We start from the raw sequence: 14,995 nt of genomic DNA, 5'->3' as shown, positions 1-14,995 counted from the left end.
TACATTGCAAATTTAGGAATTGACCATGATGTTACCTTTTTTTTGGGGGGTGGGTGACCTCGGTCTCACCTTGGATATAAATTGGGATGAGACCGGACAATCAGTTCCCAGAATAAACAGCTATTTCTTCAGCTATTCAAGGAGGCAGTGAGGCACAGATCTTAGAGGGCTACGCCTATACTCATAGAATTTGGTGTTACAGTACGCAACTAATATTCTATTTCGCAATTGGATTAAGGGTGGTGCAGGATATAGTCCATGCCTCACTGGGTCTGTCCAGTACCACAGGCAGAAACGCACCCGCTCCAGATGAATAAAACATTTCCCACAGCACAGTAGAAAACCTGATATTCTCTGTGATTGGATGAAGGCCGGGAACAATAAAGCCGACTGCTGTGAGAAAGCACAGATGAAGGTTACGTACTGTAGCAGTCCCACAAACAGCAGAGTAGGGAAAGAAGGGCAGCGCTCCACGCGGCAATTGCAGAGTCAACCGCAAATGTCTGTAGGTGGCATGACTCTGAGTTGTATTGAAAGTCGGATGTGTAGAGAGTGAACAAGAGGGGAGCCAGGACGGTCCCCTCTGGGGGGCCCCTGTATTACTGACCACCGTATCTGACACACAGCCCTGCAGTCTCACATACTGTGGTCTGCCAGTCAGGTAATCAGTAACCCAGGTCACCAGTGGAGCATCCACCTGCATTGTTCGTAGTTTGTCTCCCAGGAGTACAGGTTTGATGGTGTTAAAAGCAATTGTGTGAAATCAAAAAACGTAATCCTTACAGTACTGTATGCCTTTTCTAGATGGGAGTAGGCCCGATGGAGTAGGTAGATTATGGCATCGTCTACTCCAATGTTAACCATATAGGCAAACTGCAAGGGCTCTAGTCCTCTCTGCACCAGGGGTCTGAGGTGGGCCAGCAGAAGATAGCCGGAGTATCCAAACACATAGAAATAACACAAGAATACAGGGAACTGCTGCAAAAGGGTGCCGCTCTCACAGCGCCATGACAGTCTCGATTAAAATGGATTTCTTTGAATTTAGGAGCAAAAGGATAAGATACATAAAAGGAAAAGGACCATCTCCTTAAAGTGACCTTTATATATAGAGCATGAGTTCAAGTCCCCCAAAGTTTTTTGTTTGAAAACCAGACCAACTGTTCTGTTATCGCATTTTTTGTCCAGCAAATTCACATCACCAACTTTTAGAGAACTCAGCGAAGATAGAAACACATGAAATTGCAACTATTTTGAATCAATCAAAGTAAAAGAATGAGATTAGATTTAGAGATTTGTCATACCCTTTTCTTGAAACAGTCATTTTAAACTTATTGGTAAAATCTTCTAAGGATAACAAGGTTCCGCCTGAATTCAATAAATCATAGACAAATATTAAACCACTATCATACCAATCAGCTTTAACAATTGATTTTCTATCAATGGTAATAACCATGTTATTCCACAATAAAGAAATGTGTGGTGAAAAATTGTGGGAAAATATAATTTTTGCAAAATGCTTATTTGTGGAAATCAGACAGCTTTACAGAAATTTTAGACAACTTAAAATCACATTGAAGCAAGAAGTCAACCCCTTTGACCTTATTAAATATTCTCTGAAAAGTGAAACTTAAAGTTGTGAACACAAAGACACAGGTTAGGACTACAGGTTGTTGGTTTCACACGGGATGCAAACCCCGGTCTCCTGGGTGAAAGGACCATGTTTTCGCCCCTGACCAACACCCTATAGGGAATTTCATGCTGTCTATAGTACAGCGCCTGACTTCCACTGTTGCTCTTGTCATAATTTCGTCTTTATTTATTCCTTCTGTCAGTGATCGACCGTTCGATGATAAATCCTAATAGTAGGTGTAGCAGGCATCTTATGACCCATATCTATGAGGCTTTTAACTACTGGTAACGCCCTTTTAATGACCAGATAACAGTCTAACCAGCTGAGGTTAACAATCTTGTTTTAATGAAACTACATAGTTTCAAAAACATCCAATGTACATGTATATTCCTTCATCAACTTAATGTACTTGATTTTTGTTTGTCCCAATAATGAAGATCCCTCTGTGGAATAATGCAGACAGTTTGAACCCACAGTGGCTTTCTGCAGAATCAGAGTCAGTGACATAGAGAAAAAGGAGGCCATGCTGTTACCTCAGGCCCTTAACCTTGGCACAGCAATCTCAGGCACAGCTGTCTTGGACCCAGCTCTCTTGTTTGCGTACCCGTTCACACATGCACGCTTTGGAGTTTTATTTGCAGATCCCTGAGCATCACAGCTATGTTCCCTGAGCCAGACCACCTGCAACAATTAAAAATGCCTCTGCAGCTTGCTGGCTCAGCGGGGCTCCGCTCGACACTGCATTATATTATAAAGAGAAGTTGTTTTGCAAATGGCTGTAAAGGGGGATCTGGTTTCAACCCCCCAGGCCCACTCAGCCCATCATCTCCCCACAGTGTTCCCACTCTTATCAAGTGGAGTAAACTGTAGAACAAGAACGCAGATGCAGCAGCAGTAAACTGATGATTTTCTCCATGAGCTTGGAAACGAAAAGTGTTTTCCACCAAACATTACTTCACTCAGGGGAAATATTGACATTTGATAGAACGTCCAAGAAATTTAAAATGAAGTAGAAACTTTTATCATTGTGCCAAGTTGAATCTTTTAGCATTTCGTTATTTATTTATGCATGAATGTGATATTCTAGGTAATGCAGACATGTCATGTCAGTGGTAATAAAAGCAGCATTAGGGCTCCACTTTCATGAAAGAAAGCACGTTGCCATCCACATGTGTATACAAACAGATCAGCCATAACATTAAGACCAAGACAAGTGAAGTGAATAACATTGGTTATCTCGTTACAATGGCACCTGGCAGTGGGTGCCATTCACTATATATATTAGACAGCAAGTGAACATTTTGAACTTTGAACTTTGTGTTGGAAGCATAAAAAATGGGCCAGCGTAAGGATGTGAGCGACTTTGACAAGGACCAAATTGTGAAGGCTAGACGACTGGGTCAGAGCATCTCCAGAACTGCAGTTCTTGTGGGATGTTCCCGGTCTGTAGTGGTCAGGACCTACCAAAAGTGGTCCAAGGAAGGAAAACCGGTGAACTGGCGACAGGATCAGACCCGAGGCTCATTGATGCAGGTGGGGAGCGAAGGCTGGCCCGTGTTGTCTGATCCAATAGAAGAGCTACTGGAGCTCAAATTGATGAAAAAGTTAATGCTGGTTCCGATAGAAAGGTGTCAGAACACACAGTGAGGAGCAGTTTGTTGCGTATGGGGCTGCGTAGCCGCAGACCGGTCAGGGTGCCCCGTGCTGACCAGTGTCCACTGCTAAAAGCGCCTACAATGGGCACGTGAGCATCAGAACTGGACCACAGAGCGATGAAAGAAGGTGGCCCGGTCTGATGAATCACGTTTTCTTTTACGTCTAAGGATGGCTACGAATTTGAGTTGTCGACTCCGCCTCCAAACTCTCCAGATCTCAATCCGATCGAGCATCTGTGGGATGTGCTGGACAAACGAGTCCGATCCACGGAGGCCCCACCTCGCAACTTACAGGACTTAATTGTATGATTCATGAGTTTACAAGATGAGCTGTGATGAGTCATCTCTACACATGATGGACAACTGTCAATGTCTAAACAATGTACCAGATTAATGGTGAATATATCCATATAACATCTATTTATCTGACTAGCAATATGTCCAGGTTGCTACCCAGAACTAACAGTGAAGTTCATTCCTTGTTTCCATTATTCACATTCTGAATGGGGACACCGTAGCTGACCTCCTAAAGAATGAAACTACACATTGAGGCAATAGCGGCTACAGAGATACCAAGCGGGGACAGCAAGAGCTGTCAGAACAATGGAAGAGGAGTTAAACATAATAACCTAATAAAAACTAACACCACCACCACAATAGTGCTGCAAAACAGGAGAATTAAATGTGGACTCTTAGGTAGGGTTCACATCTAACGGTTCGGTTCTAGAATCAAACCAATGCGAGGATGATACATTATTTAAATTTTCCAACTGCTCCGGTTTGTGTTCACGAAGACAAAACTCAAAAGTGTCACCGGTGTGATTTGGATGAGATTGACAGTGAAGTACATTTTGTGTTCTACTCTTGTTTTTATCATGATCTTTAAGTTAAACTTTCCCTGATGCTGGACATCCCAGTCTGTTTGATACGAGAGATGAATATAGATTATAGTACATGCTTACCATCAACCTATGAGAGCATTGTATTTGTTAAGTCTCTATCTGATGTAACGTCTTTGACACATGAATACAGTACAATGTATTGGCTTGCTTTATTTTTATTTTCTCTTGCCTCTCAAGGTAATGTTAAGCCCATGTGGGCAATCACCTTAACTGTATAATAAGGTATCAGTATGATATAGGGACTGGAATATTCACCTGCTTTGGTTAGTTACATGAGGTGATAAAAACAGGGAGAAAGATCCAGCTGTCTTCACAATGCTTTTTGTCTAAATCTATAAATACCAATATCATCCAGTTTTAATCTAATATATTGATGAAATGGTTTCTCTACATTCATTCAACTGTTGCTTTTTTTTGCTTAAAAAAAAAGAAGTCTTCCAACCCTTCAGCGAGGACGCAGTCTGTCATCCGAGCATATCCCCCATCTGCCTCAACTTAGGACAATTTCTCTAATTGTGCTAAATTGAGCTGCTGTCAGTGATTAAAGTTATTCAGAGGAGGAACAAATCTCTATGCCCATGTCAATTATTAGCTCATTGATTACACTAATGCAGGAAATTGCCCTTTGGAATCAAATGTTAGCTTAGACACCTGGCTCACACAGTAGAGCACAGGAGCCGGAGCCCAGAGGAGGAGGCTGCACTCATCTGTGAAATGAGATGTGACAGTAACAGCGTGCAGCGCTAAGTCACTCCGTCCTACTCAGAGGAACCTGATACTGCTGTGAGACAACCAGAGCTCATCATGTTGAGGAGGCCTGTCACTGTGGAACTTTTGAGAGGTAACTATCATTACGTCTGAAGGACAAAGGCGAGGTGAATGCGGTGCAATAAATCATGTTTTGATTATTAATGTAAGTTTTAATAGTTTCCTATATGTTTGTATGTGCTTATGGAAAGAAAGTGTTTGTTTATTAATAGAGTTTAGGGGATAGTTTAGGGGTAGCACAGCTTGATGCTCCAAGTAAAGTTCCACTATGCTACATTAAAATGCCACATTCTCAAGACCAAAAGATATTTGGGGCAAAGCTCAAAAGAGTCAACGCTGCAGTCCTGAGTGATTGGCTCTAACAAGAGGCGGGACAACACATTCTCAGCCCCTCGGCCACACTGGGAACGTCAGGAGCGCGTGGCGGCTGCGTTACCTGTTGTTGTTTTTTTCGGCGTCCGTGTTAACAGGTTAGCTCGGATGCGTCTCTTCTAGATATTCGAGGTCTCGCCTATTTTTGACGCGAGCCGCGCGGTCCACAGCAACAACAGACAGTGAAGGAGATCTATTGACTGTATATTGACATCATCAGGTTGTAATGCTGCCATTTATATAGATAGCAGTTATTTTGGTAACATAAAAGCTGAGTAGGTGGGAGAAGGCGAGAGCTTTTGTTAGTGTCGCTGTATGTGCTTGCTGCTAAGACTGGTCAGTACTTTAAAGGGTCTGTTTGTAAGAATCAGAAATGCTTGTTAACAGCGACACCTGTTGCCTTTAAGTCAACGAAATTCAGCGTCGGGCTCGCGCTTGTGCTTGCTCTACATAGACATGAACGAGCATCGCTCAAAACAGTGAGGCGACACATGTCAGCTAAAACCACAATATCACTCTATATTTCAGCTGCTTGGCAGTAATGTTAGCTGACCAGACGAAGGTCTCTCCATGAGTCAATGCTGATCCTAGTGTTGGCTTTTCCTGCCTCAACCTCCCGACCGCGGTCGGAGGGAACAGGGGAGACACCGGAGTTTTGGTCGGAGACGATAACGTTTCTCGCTGCAGAGCCCCGTCACTTCACATGACAGGGAAACCTCTGTTGGTCTGGAGGAGCTGCTGCATTTATTTCTGCACAAACGTCCACTGTACATTCAATAGATATTCTCAGAGCTAAACTAACTCTTCTGCAGTGTGGAGTGTGCTCTCATGCACGTGAGAGCGGAGCGGAATAACGAGAACGAGCGCGGTGTGTGAATGAAGGCAAGCAGGCAGAGGAGCAGAGTACAGCAGAGACTGCGGCCGTGGAGACCAAAGCCACGGTCTCCTCCACGTCCTCCGACCGCGGCCAACACTGTTTTGCAAGACGGGCTTCACTAGATATAACTTTGCGGTTTTGGTGCTTCCGTGTAGTTTGTGTTGGAGTCTTGTCTGAACAGTGTAGCCACACGTGAGCGCGCATGGGACACCAACCCACAATGATTTATACGTGTAAGAAGTTACAAACGGTCCCTTTAAACCTTTAAACAAACTCAACTTGACTCAACCTGACTCGACTCGATACATGCTCGCTGCCCTCCACTTCCCATACATGCTGAACTGCAGCCCATAAAGAAGAGATACCGAAGAGACCACTTGAGATCGTTTTAACCTTAGAGCAGCAGCTGAATCTGATCCATGTGTTCTGACATATGCTGAACAATGAATAACCTGTTGCTCAAGAGCAGCCCTCTGTCCAAAAAACAGTAGTAGAGGGTGTGACAGACATTCCTCAAAAATATTTGCTGGACAGTGAAAAATGATGTCCATGTTTCCCTTTTCCCAGCAGCAAAAAGAAGCATTTTTCTACAACAAAAGAGAGAGAAATATGAATCATGTGTTAGAACTTTGAGTTCTCCACAGCTTTTCCCATGTCAAAATATTATACAATTTACAAGACTTAAAAAAAAAGTTATGACCCATAACACATTTTATGGAAGAGCATGATGAAATATGGTGGAGGCCAGGGAGATCTTCAGCTGTACAACACTACAATAAATGTGGTGTGTGTGTGTGTGTGTGGTGGTGATGGAGAAAGGGAAGCACAGAGGAATTGTCCATGAACTAGAAAGACATCAAGATCAATCAGTACGTTGTTCATATATGCAATGGTGTTTCTCGGGTGGGTCCATGAGGGCACAATGTGCCAGAAATCAGTTATTGAATTGGGCCAGTTCACACCTCTGAGTAGTGTGAAGTGTGCATGAGGGATGAGGTGGTGTCTGGGCGTTGTAAGGTGCACAAAACGGAACCAAAGGAAAACTGATGTAATGCTGCCATCAGTGTGCCCGCAGTAGAGAATAGGGAGCAGAAGTGTGTAACAGGGCGAGCATACTGAGAGAATAAGCATGAATCACAAGACCTTGCTTTTATAGATAGGGGAAAACTAGGCTCAGGTGTTACCAGGAGACGCTAATAAACATCCTACCAAACTATGACATGCAATGCATTGGAATACAAACACACTTCTGAGTAGTAACAGCAGGTGTCGTCGCAGCAAGTGACTCAGGAAGCAGTGGTGATGTGCAGCGGCCGACGGGGCGGTGTCGGCTCCGGGGACGGAGCTTGATGGCCTGTTAGGATTGCCGTTAACCAGAGGGGTGGAAACGACTTTATATGGTGAGCCGTTCAGAGGAGGTTTCATTCATCTCTGCCAACCACTTCTACCCAAATGGAAAGAAGAGGAAGAGGAGTGGAACAAGAAGCCCTCTCCTCCTGCTTGTTGCTTGCTGGGGAATGGGCCCCTCACCAGATAGGCTAGTGGGAAGACACCCAAAATCTTGAGATACTCGTACCGGAGGTAGAACAAAGCACAATAATGTTTTTCATATTCTCTTAGGTCTCCTATATATGAAATGGATTCTTGTATAAAAATATTTTACAGCAAAAGTGGTTAAATTGACAGATATTGTGACACACCCCATAAATAAAATAAAAATAAAATAAAAATAAAGCCAGGCCGAATGATGAGATGATGCACCTAAACTCATGTTATTTCATAATTCATGCTCTGATTGACCCCAAATTTGGTGTGATAGTGGACAGGGGGTGCCTTTACATGTGTGATGAAACAGAATGTGAATATATTGATGCACTGAGGAAATATAGTACTAGAAACACATAAGTACAATAAGCGGAAGTATCCAATTTGAAGGTCTATAATGAATGTATTCATTTACTTTTAGGTGTCTTTGGCTGGGATTGTCCTAGAAACACCAATCAGTGTTTCCTGGTATGGTATGACTGTGCTGAATCCAGCAGTATATGATATGTAACTGTATCAGGTATGGTCAATGGTCTACATTAAGAAATGTAGTGTTCCAAGCATGAAATGGGGGTAAATGGCATATCTGCAGTCAATAAATACTTATTAATACACTTCAATCAGGGAGAAATTGTTACACACCAGTTCTTGAAAGTTTTGTATCAACTTTAATTTAAGAGGTCTTTAGCCAGGGGATGGTGGAATCACTGCCAAGCACCTGGCAGTCCTTCCATGGAGGCGGCTGGTTGGCAAACCCCCTTACGGACAGTGGGATTGCAGGATATCTATTTCCACCCAAGATCAGGCAGTACAGATGACTCCGTGATAAAGAGTCTATAATATTTCACCCCGTCACTCAAGTGCAGACTCTACGACAGGGAAAATCAAAGTTTTGAGGTAAGTTATGATCTGATTGCAGTCACTGATTACGGTTCAATTTCAGAATATATTAGACAAAGGAAAAAGCTTGAGATCGATGCTGTCTAAGTCTCCGCTCCTGTCGCCAATGCTCCGCCGCTGTCTGCAGTCATCCCTGCTGAGGCACCAGCTTCGTCTGCAGATGATGATGACAACAATATCTCATCGGTGTCCAGTGCAGTCTGCAGAAGCCTGCCGCTGACGTCTTTTTGCCGGGTCTCTCCGCTGGTGACGATCGCTGTGGTGGTGCTTGTTGCTTGTTCCCACCCAAGCTGCTCAGACAGCTGTCGTTCACCCCCCCTACCAGACATCTGGCAGTGTGTCGAGACGTCCTACCAGCAGCCACTGACGAGGGGGGCCCGGTTGAGGTGGATTCTCTCAGGGTGCCGGGTCACATGGAGGCATATTACCCCGACTTGCCCCCCCCCCTCATCAAGGGCCCTGCAGCCTGCTCCCACCGGCAGCCAGCTGGTCAGGAAAACTGAGGTAATGCTGCCATCCTCACATGATTGTCAGTGTGCCTGCAGGAGGGAAGAGGGAGAAGAAGTGTGTAACAGGGCGAGCACACCAAGGGAGAAAAAGCATGAATCACAAGACCTTGCTTTTATAGATCGGTAAAACTGGGCTCAGGTGTTACCAGGAGACACTAATAAACATCCTACCAAACTATGACATGCAATGCATTGGAATGCAAATACACTTCTGAATAACAACGGCAGGGGTCGTTGCAGCAGGTGACTCGGGAGGCTTGGTGGTGGTGGCAGCGGCCAACGAGGTGGTGTCGGCCACTGAAGACGGAAGCCCGGTTAACATGGCTTCCCTCAAGGTGCAGAATCGCACAGAGGCATATTACCACGGTGTGCCCCCCCTTGTTAAAGGCCACATGGCCTGCTCCTACTGGCAGCCAGCTAGTCAGAGAGCAGGAAGGGAGCAACTGGATGATATTTCAACGGGGAGCGCAGCTAGCTACATCTCCTAACAACTAGTGTGTGTTACGCTGACATCTTCCAGCCTAACGCCCCCGCCCCGCCGTCTCAGACTGACATTCTGGACCGTAGCATCGACCAGATGAGAAATCTTATTCTGCAGCCGCATGTGGTGATGTTTCTAGCCAACGTGACCTCTTACACTTGCAACTCACGGCTTTTTCATGGATGGACCAATATGATCTCCTAGGAGACCCCCGTCGCTTCCGTGGTATGCAAAACTGACTCAGATGATGGCGGCCTGTCAGCCTGAGGAGGGCTGGACTGTCTTAACAGGTTGTGCAGACCATCCAGGCAGCAAGAGTGGGATCGACCACTGCCTGTTATAGGACAGAGTGGTTGGGGTTCCAACGCTGGTGCGAGAAAAGGAGGCTAGATCTCCTGTCCTGTTCAGTTTGGACTATTCTCTCCTTTTTGCAGTGTCTGATGGATAAAGGGCTGTCTCACGCCACTGCCAAAGTGTATGCAGCAGCCGTGTCTTCCTGCCACGAGGGTTTTGGCAACAGATCGGTCTTTGGCCACCCTCTGTTGAAGTGGTTCTCTCAGGGGGGCTCAGGAGGCAGCGCCCGGTGATGCGTGCCTCCTCCCCTCAGGGGGGAACTGCCATTGGTGCTCGAGGACTTTGCGAGATGTCCCTTTGAGCCTCTGGAGTGTTCCTCTCTGAAGGGGTTTTCATTCAAGACAGCTTTGTTGCTTGGACTGACCTCAGAGACCTAAAAGAGTGTGTGAACTCAACGCCCTGTCGGTGCACCCCAGTTGCTTGCTGCTTCCAATGCACGTATTCCGGTAGGCACGTCCTGATTGGCCAGCAAAGTTCAGTGGGCGAACGCATGCTTGTGATTGGAGGAGAGTATTACCCAAAGACTTGGGTAGAGGGCTCCGCCTGTGCTTATAGAACTAAGGTTACAATATCGTAACGTTCCTGCTCACCACCATCATCGCTCTCTGAAAGAAAGAATGTAAATATGGCAACCACTCAAGTCTCCTATTCATTAATGAGACAAGGAGAAAAATAAGTTACCTGGATTTAACTCTAGTTCTATGAGTATGCCCATACTGCCGCTCTGTATCATAAAATGAATGAAATAATGTAAACACAGTTACTGATCACATATGATACATCCATCCAATGTGGTGGTGCTATCTACAATTGAAATCCCACGAAACCATAAATCAAAATCTACGCCATAAGAATATGTGATGATTTCCCATAAGCAGACATTTTAAAAAGCAAAACATATGTTGCTTCTTGGGTGAAATGTGCACACTGTACTACAGAGAACAACATAAAATAGTTTTGAAACAATAAAAATCTCTTCTCCACCAGCAGCCGTTAGGAACCTGGAGCCAATTTGAGATACACGGATTACGTGTGTTTGTGTGTGTGTAGCATGTGTGTGTGTGTGTGTGTGGGTGTGCATGTACACTAGCACACCTGCACATAGCCCTAAATTAGTCCAAATCAAAAGCAGCTCCAACCACAAATAGTTCCACTGTGAGTCAACAGTGTGTTGGCTTCTACGAACAACCACCCTCTGTGGTTTCATACGATCATAAAATTACACATTCCTTTATAGTCCACTGGCTCTGACCCAAAGGCAAGTGCTAAAATGCATCAAGTATATTGTCACAAGGTGAAGAGCATTAAATGCACTTAGGGAGGAAAACAAACAAAACGATCAGTAGGAAGGAGAGAGACAGATAGAGACAGAGAGAGAGACAGATGGAGACAGAGAGAGAGATTGAGACGGAGCTCTGGCGTCTCCGTGTTGTGTTCTCTGTTCAGCTCTAATCATGTCCTGTTGTTTGAGCTTAGCTCAAACTAACTAGGACCCCAAACAACAAATACGATTACATGAGATAAAACTTAATGAATGCCCGTGGCAACACTGAGTCACTGCAACAGCAAAGAGTTTTATGACACAGAAAAAGAAAATGTTTAATATAAATACAGCCCCATTCGGACGGGATTAACATTACGTGGGGGGTTAAGTCGGGATTCAGATATTCACTGTGCTCCTCGGTGATTTAACTCATCGTTCCAGACGCCATTTTAACTATTGGGAAATTACACGATAAGGTCTGTAATAGAAATGGACATTCCACAGGACAAAGCCAAAAGATAAAGCCAAAAGAGAAAGCCAAAAGCAACGTACATCTGAGAATTTGTAAAACACAAGCAAGGATCTAGATAGGAGGGAACAACGTGAGGAAGGGCCAACAACAGCTACAAGTCCGATTGGACACAGGAGCCGACAGTAGACCTGGTTGAGGGAGTTCAGGTAGGAGGGAGGGCGTGTAGACCTGGATGAGGGAGTTCAGGTAGGAGGGAGGGCGTGTAGACCTGGATGAGGGAGTTCAGGTAGGAGGGAGGGCGTGTAGACCTGGATGAGGGAGTTCAGGTAGGAGGGAGGGCGTGTAGACCTGGATGAGGGAGTTCAGGTAGGAGGGAGGGCGTGTAGACCTGGATGAGGGAGTTCAGGTAGGAGGGAGGGCGTGTAGACCTGGATGAGGGAGTTCAGGTAGGAGGGAGGGAGTGTAGACCTGGATGAGGGAGTTCAGGTATAGGCAGTCTCAGTCACAGTGTTATAAAAAATTAACTTTGCAAAAAGAAGGACAAGCAGAGGTTTAATACAACCAATACATTTAATACAATGGCATTCCATTCCTCAACCAGGATTCGTTGCAGGTCAGCCAGCGTGGTTGTGTGTTCCCTCAATGATTTCACTGGTAAAACAAGGCTTGTCATTATTGAAGGCCATCTCAATGCAGTGAGATATCAGGATGAGATTCTGCAGCCAGTGGCGATCCCATATCTCCACAATCTGGGACGTAACTTCATCCTCCAAGAAACAACGCTCACCCCCACAGAGCCTGGGTTATCACAGACTACCTCCACAATGTGGGAGTAGAGAGAATGGAACGGCCTAGACCTCAAACCAATTCAACACTTGTGGGATCAGCTTGGGCGTGCTGTACACGTTAGAGTGACCAACACAACCACGCTGGCTGACCTGCAACAAATCCTGGTTGAGGAATGGAACGCCATCCCACAGCAACGTGTGACCAGGTTGGTGACCAGCATGAGGAGGAGGTGCCAGGCTGTTGTTGCGTATGGATCTTCCACCGCTACTGAGGCTCCTGACGGTGTATTAAATGAATAAAGTGTAAAATAGCCAATATGTCTTGTTTGTTCCTTGTTACTGATAGAGAGTTCAATCATCCAATCCACCAAACAACTCATAACAAGAGTCAATACCAACAGGAGAACACACTGTTTACCATTGACGGAGCATTTTGGCTAATTTTTCTTGGGCGCTCCCCACATAATCAGCTGTGCTGCTCATCCCACAAATGCATGATTCTTACAAGTTGGACATCATTGTGAAGGTAAATAAACAGGCTTTCCAACGATGTAAAATACAATGACCATTAGCATTGTAACAACAGAGAAATAATCCACCAAACACAAATTTCCAAACTTTTTTTCCGAGTTTATTTGTTCAGCTCTGATGGGGACAAAACACAGGAGCAGCAACTGAAGATGGAAAATATAGTTGAAGATTTAAAAATATATTTAAACATAGAGACGTGATTGTAAACTCACAGTCTGATCCAGTAATAATGTGTTTGGTGATTTAAAGGTTAAACAGAGTAGATGATAATAGACACCTTACATAATGTAATCTTGTATAGACTGTCTTATCTTATTTGTAATATGTCCTTGGGTGTCTTGAAAGGCGCCTACAAATAACATGTATTATTAATGTTATTATTAATAACATATAATCTACAATATTATTATGTTCCATCAGTGCGACCAATCACACCGTGAGGGACAGAGATCATTATTCATTGATCCTGTGTCTGAGATTCATACAGATTTTTACTGGCATATTTAAACTGAGATACACATTATGTGCAATGAACTAGTTAGTGGAACGGCTCCAACAAACTGACCGCTGTTTCAGTCACAGTGTTATAAAAATGAACTTCACAAACAGAAGAACAAGCTGAGGTTTTATTCTGAGATGACGGTGACTTGATGCTGTGTGATATTTAAATGTGAGGGCAAAAACAGCTGTTCAGAAAAGACTGACAGCGCGTGAAAGCGCTAACTTTAGAGAGTACTGAGTAACTAATATCTTTAAATTCTGACGAGAACCTCCGCTAACTACTGTGCTTCGATACGGACTGAATGAATGAGGATATAAAGCAGCATGTCTGAGCGGCGGTGAGTGACTGTTGTCTGTGTGTGGCGGGGGGAGGGGGCTGAGGGATCGGGGTTGTGTACGGATCCTGCAACAGAGGAGGCATCAGGAGAGAGACGGGAGCCCACAATAAGCAACTACACTTTAGAAACCATAACCCGAAACTACCAATATTTGTAAGCAACTTCTCAGGAGAACAAGCCCAAAGTCACTTATGATAAGCGGACTTTGCAACTGTGTCTGCAGTAGTGCAGTCGGCCTACTGGAGTCTCTCTTCCTCCTTCCATGCCGGCCTGCACATCACCCTCCCTCCTCCAGCTTCTCAGCCAATCCTAGCGCCATAAATGACCTGCCATCCGTTTCAACTATACTCTCTCTCACACATACATATATTCTTCTCACACATACTTTTATTATTCTCACAAGTACATACATACATACATATATTCTTCTCACACATACATATATTCTTCTCACAAGTACATATATTCTTCTCACACATACTTTTATTATTCTCACAAGTACATACATACATACATATATTCTTCTCACACATACATATATTCTTCTCACAAGTACATATATTCTTCTCACACATACATATATTCTTCTCACTCGTACATATACTATTCTCACACGTACATATATTCTTTTCACACGTACATATATTCTTCTCACACACATACATATATTCTTGTGCGAGTAAAAATATATGTATGTGAAAGGAGAATGTATGTGTGTGTGAGTGAAAATATATGTATTTGAAAGGAGAATGCATGTGTGTGTGAGTGCAAGAATGAATTATGTCTTGTACTGCCCCTCACATCCCACCCCACAGCCAGCATTACACCAGAGCCAGTCTTTACAGTGATGCTCCTCACAGAGTAAATTATGTGTTTTATTTCTCATGGATGGAGGGTTCTGTGGCATCATCTCTGATAGATCGCTATGGTTGCACTTATAAACTGTTATGCAATATGAACAAGTCCTGCCAAATTTCTCACCACGTACTGTATGAGCAGGGCACACTGAGCCAAAATAATCCACATCATGCCGTTTTCAGTCATGGGATGTTTCCTTCATCACTCTCACGTTTCTGTTTTGGATTACGATGAAAACCACAGTTAGAGA

The sequence above is a fragment of the Sebastes umbrosus genome, chromosome 16 (assembly GCF_015220745.1).
Source record: "Sebastes umbrosus isolate fSebUmb1 chromosome 16, fSebUmb1.pri, whole genome shotgun sequence".
NCBI lineage: Eukaryota > Metazoa > Chordata > Actinopteri > Perciformes > Sebastidae > Sebastes > Sebastes umbrosus.
The sequence above is the reverse complement of the archived record's forward strand: the minus strand, read 5'-3'. Positions refer to the sequence as shown.